This window comes from Humulus lupulus, chromosome 7 (assembly GCF_963169125.1).
Source record: "Humulus lupulus chromosome 7, drHumLupu1.1, whole genome shotgun sequence".
Classification (NCBI taxonomy): domain Eukaryota; kingdom Viridiplantae; phylum Streptophyta; class Magnoliopsida; order Rosales; family Cannabaceae; genus Humulus; species Humulus lupulus.
Window position 1 is genome coordinate 71573213 of NC_084799.1, and position 6000 is coordinate 71579212.

Here is a 6000-nt window from a genome sequence, read left to right on the forward strand (position 1 = left end):
TCATATATCACCTCCCATTGAGACATAGCAGTAACAAACAGAAATGAATCCAACCAGTCCTCATTAGAAAACACCCTATCCAACTTAGACAATATGCAATTCCCCCTTTCTTGATTATTAGACCAAGTATAATAAGATCCCATTATCTTCAGTTCATCAACCAATCCGAGGTCTAGCCACTTCCGAGCATCCTCTAATTCTTTCACTGAGATTGATCTCCCACCCATTCTGTCATTAGTGTCAAAAACAACATTAAAATCTCCTAAGATGACCCAAGGTTTAATTGGGAAGAGCAAATGAGACAAATCATACCAAGAGTTCTCCTAGCCTCCAACAAATTAGAACCATACATAATAGTAAGACAAAAATCATGTTTGCTATTGCAAATTCTAACTTTACAATGTAAAAATTGGTCACTTTCTTGGATAACTTCAATATGAACCAAACTAGCCTTCCAAATCAATAAAATTCTACCCTCCAACCTTAAACTACTATAATAATCCCAACCAACAAAAGTAGAACACATAACATCCTTAATTTTCTCTCCCTTGATTTTAGTTTCAAGAAGAGCCCCAATTCCAACTTTATTCAATCGACAGACATCAAGGACTGGCATCTGTTTATTTTTCTTATTCAAACCTCTAATATTCCAACTCAGAATGTTGCAGAACACCAGTCAGGTCTAAATTAAGAGATGAGTCAGTCAATACCCTCTGTTGCTCTTGTAGAACACTAAATGAGTTCCTGTTCTGCTTAATTGGAAACTGTTCTGCTGGTTTCATAACCCCAGATTTTTTCGGATATGACCAATGTTGCTCTTTGGGTCTATCACTTGGTTGAGTCAATCCTATCTGATGCTGTTGAATCTGAACATAGCTCATCGGATCAGAACCATTCAGATTAACATTCTCCTCAACCCCAGAAGGGTCAGATTCTGGTGTACTCTTAGAATCCTTCTTCCTCCAGGCTACTTCAAAACCAAACTTACAAGTAGCAACTGTATGTCCCATCTTCTTACAATTTGAGCATTTAGTAGGTAACCGTTCATACTCAATAGGTTGTTCCATAACTTAACCCCTCTCATTTAGATAGTTGATATATTTAGGTAGAGTTTCAACAATCTCCATATCTACTAAAACACAAGCAAACTTAATCATAGATCTATCCTTGGTTATCTTATCTATCATTATAGGCTTACCTATTGTACTGACAAGAGCACTCAAGCAATTCACTCCCCAATATTGTAAACCAAGATCAAGTAATCTAATCCACACTGGCACTGATTTGACTGACTTCAAGGAATCAATGTCCGTAGTCCAGGGGCGGAGAACTACAGGCTTCTTATCAAAGTGAATCACCCCAGATTCCAGAACCAGATCACGAGTAGCTTCATCCCTAAACTTCAACATTGTGAACCCTGCATTCATTCGAGCCACACGCTCTATACCAAGCTTTCCCCAAATCCGTTTGATGAACTCTTCAAAAACTGCTAGTGGAGGATTATCACCTATCACCACACAGATCAGAGCAGATTTCCAAAATGAAGCTTCCACTTCAATCTCATCAACATCCAGCTTAGCAACTAGCTCACCATCCTTCTGAACTGGCTCCATGAAATGCAGCTTCGTACAACCATAGGATGGAAGAGATTCCCTAAATGGAGCCCAAATTTTTTTGGCTGAATCTTAAAACGATCGAGCATCAACCTCTACAACCCACGACATTGAACCCAGACCATTAGCTTGAGCAATTGTCTCCTTCAATAAACCCAAACATTTTTATTTTACAATGAAAAAGTATAACTATTTCACTAAAATAGTAGAGTCCTTATAGTGAAATGGTATTTTAATATTTTATTTTGTAACTAAAATAATAAAATAAGAATGAAATATTTTTTATACCATTCTATTATTCCCAACCAAATATTTCTTATCAATAAAACAAATAAATAATGTCAAGAATAAATCATAAGGTCGAATTTTTTAGATCTGGTTCTTGTATGTGAACTTATTTTAATTAAATTAAAGGTAGATAAAAGGAGAATAAATTCTTTCATAGTCAATATATTATATAATATTTGACGGGTTTTGTTACTCTTGTATCAATCTTTTGTTTTGATAAAATGCTAAAACATAAATTTAATTATTTAAGGAGAAAGGCAAAAAAAAAAAAAAAAAAGAAAAAGAAAAAGAAAGAAAAAAAAGAAGAAAAAAAAAAAAGAGAGTTTATGGGATGAATGTGACCCACATGAGTTAATATAATAATCACCGACCATTATCAAAATTTGGGAATTATTTTAAAAGAATTAATTTGGTGTGTGTGTTTTCAATTACCAATTCTCTAAAGATGACTTAATTTGATATAATCCTTTATATTTTCATAATCTACCATCTCAACTCTACAGATGAAGCACTGGTGGTGATTTTGAATCTTTTAAAGCAAATATAGAAGTCCAAATGCGACACTTTCCATGATCCTATTATCACGTGCCAGCCTTTTTTTCGTTTTTCTCCATTTCTCCTCTTATTGAAATTTTGCCGAATGGCCGTCCTTTCCTAGAAGTTGCCAGGGCCACTCAGAACAGATAGTGCTGTATTATTTACTATTTATTTAATACAACTCTCACGTATTTTCTTCCCCATATGTAATGTATAGGGGCCTTATTTAGTCCCTCACTTATATTTGAGGGATGAAGTCCTTCAAAGTCTTATATCAATTAACAACAAACTATAATCTCTACTATTCTTACTTTGAATATTATTGTGATTATATTAACTTTGTGTAATTATGTGGGTTGAATTCTATGCTATGAGTTAGGTTTATTTTTTTTCTTTCTAATGTTGAGAAATTTATAATTTTTTTATTAGAATGGGTTCAAATATAATACAAAATTATGCATAGAATTGATCAAGTCTATTAAAATATAGCAGATTTGTCCTTTTAAACAATGTCCAATAATAAATTAAAATTTACTTCTTAAAGTTATAGAAATACATAATTTTTTTAAAAGACAAAAGATTTTAGCTCTCTTTATTTTTATTTTACGTACACCAAGACATTTTAATTTTAAATTTTTTTGTTAAAACGCACCCTTAACTTGAATTTAGTCAATGTATTTTTAAATATAAACTAAATAGCTCTAATTTATTCTAAATTAATAATATTTTTGTTTATTATTAATTTTACATATATTAAAGATGATAAAATCTAAAATAAAATAAACAACCAAATAAAAAAATCAGCTTTAACTAAAAACGAGATTAAATAAATACATAATCCACATTAAGTACTATGAACATATAAATAAGAAAAGTCAAACCTTGCTAGAAATATGGAAACGGGTTACCAAACCTGAAAAAATAAAATAACATATCTATCTATTATTTTTTTCTCACTCAGTAATTTCCCTTTATTATATAACATTTAGTTTTAACTTTTAATAATTTTGTTTAGTTTTTAATTCATTAAAATATATTTATGTATTTGAAATTATATCAGAGTTTATATAAATTAGTTTTTTTATTTTTATTTTAATTCTATTAAATATTTTAAATAAATAATTATTTATTAATTAAGAATAAACTAATGATATTACGGTTATATATATTTAAAAATAGAATAAATATGATTTTTGCCCCCGAACTATTACCACTGTCACATCGTGCTCTCTGAATATTTCGCGTTGTTAAAAAATCCCCCCGAATTATGCACGTTACTGAGTTGTGGTACTTCCGTTAGATTTCATCTTATGTGGCTAACAAAAATCATATTTGGCATTTTGGGCACTGACGTGGCACTGCCACGCCACTGCCACATGTATAATTCAAATTAAAAAATTGATAATATTAAAATAATTAGATAAAAAAATTGTTTTAAAAGATTAAAAAAATATTAAATTAATTTATAGAAAACCAATATCAGAAAAATAAAATATAAACACAATTTTTTTCTTATAAAAAATATCATATTAACTAATTAAAAACTAAAAACATAATTTTAATAATCTAACAGTAAAATTTAAAAAAAAAAAAAAATAATTGGCATTCATTCTCCATCAGGAGGTTATAAAAATACTATGTATGTGTTGATTGGCATTCATTCTCCTTCATCGCTGTTAGATCTGGACAACTTTAAGAAAAAAAATGTGATTTGCTAATGGAGTTTATGAAGAAATCACTCAACAATTGCTTCAGATCAATTTATTCAAATTATGAACAAGCCAACCACTTTTCTCATATACCCAGTTTAATTTATACAGTTTATGAACAAAACATTAAAAACTTGATTCAGAACCGAGTCTTATTTTCAAAATACCTCAATATATTACTCAAAATATCATCAAAATCCCAAATTCAAACCAAACTTTTATACCCTTAAACTCTATCAAAACGACAAAAATAACACTCAACCCAACGCCTTTGGAGCAGTCACGAAGCCCCGTCGCACACAACCTTCATCATTGACATCACAGTCCACGACCCCCTCCCAATCTTATATTCAAGCCTCTGCAAGCCCTGACCCCAACCCCGCCGTCGCCGAACCCAAGCCTCACAGATCCAGCTCGTAGTCCCCGACCCCAACCTTGCAGTCCACGACCCCAAACCTTGCAGATCCAGCCGTAGTCCCCGACCCCAAACCTTGCAGATCCAGCCGTAGTCCCCGACCCCAACCCTGCAGTTCACGACCCCAACTTTGTTGTCGCCGACCCCAAAACTTACAGATCCAGCAACCACCTGAAAAAAAAATGTAGAAGATGAAGAAGGGGAGGTCGAAGTTGAAAAGTGGTGCAGAAAGAAAAAGAAAAAAAAAGTAAACAAAATATATTTTTAATAAGAAAATAGATTATATAATTTTTGAATTAATATTTTGTTTTTTTAATCTTTAAAATGATTTTTTTTATATTTTTTTATTTGAATTATACATGTGGCATTGGTGTGGCAGTGCCACGTCAGTGCCCAAAATGCCAAATATGCTCTCTATTAGCCACATAAGATGAAATCTAACGGAAGTCCCACAACTCAGTAACGTGCATAGTTCGGGGGGATTTTTTAACAACGCGAAACATTCAGGGGGCACGATGTGACAGTGGTAATAGTTCGGGGGGCAAAAATCCTATTTATTCTTAAAAATATGTTTACTAAAATTGAGTCCATAATGAAGAGTTTCATTTATAGTTATTTGAAACCGAGGATCTAAACCAGTATAAGAAAGAGCCAAAATAGTATAAATTCTTATTATAATCACAATATTAAGTTCACGTCATTATAAAAGTCAATGTATGGAAAACAATATTTCTTAAAAATGCTAGACTAATTAAGATTTAAGTAATATACCATAGTATTCATTCTTACGTTAATGGAAATGAAAAACCAGAAATATGGACAAATGGAAGTTTAACTCCTAAAGAAGCACTTCATGAGGCCTCAGTACTAGAGATGAACGAATTCCATACGCCCAGATCGAAGAATTTTCTTTCTGTTGCAGGTTCTTGAGAGTTGTTGTCACAATATAACATATTCTCAAAGAACTCCACTTCTCTTGAATCAATTATCATATTAGACTCCAAGTCTAATAGCCTATAGGCCTTGCTATTTGAGGCATAGCCAATAAATGCACACCTTACGACCCTTGGACATAACTTGGTTCTTTTAGGCTCTGTGCTCTTGCAATAAGTAATGTACCCCTACAATTTAAGATAGCCTAGGTTAGGCTTCTTTCCTCTCCATAACTCCTATGGAGATACATTATTCTTTTTCATAGGAATTCGATTCAATATATGACACACAACAAGCAAAACTTCACCCCACAAATTATAACACAATTTAGCATGTAAAAGCATAGAGTTAAAGATAACTCCTATTCTTTCTTTCAGCTATTCCATTTTGTTGTGGAGTGTATGGTGCAGTGCATTCATGTATAATGCCATGTTGTTCACAAAACATATTAAAATCATTTGAAAAGTATTCACCACCTCTATCATTTCTAAGAGTCTTTATTTTC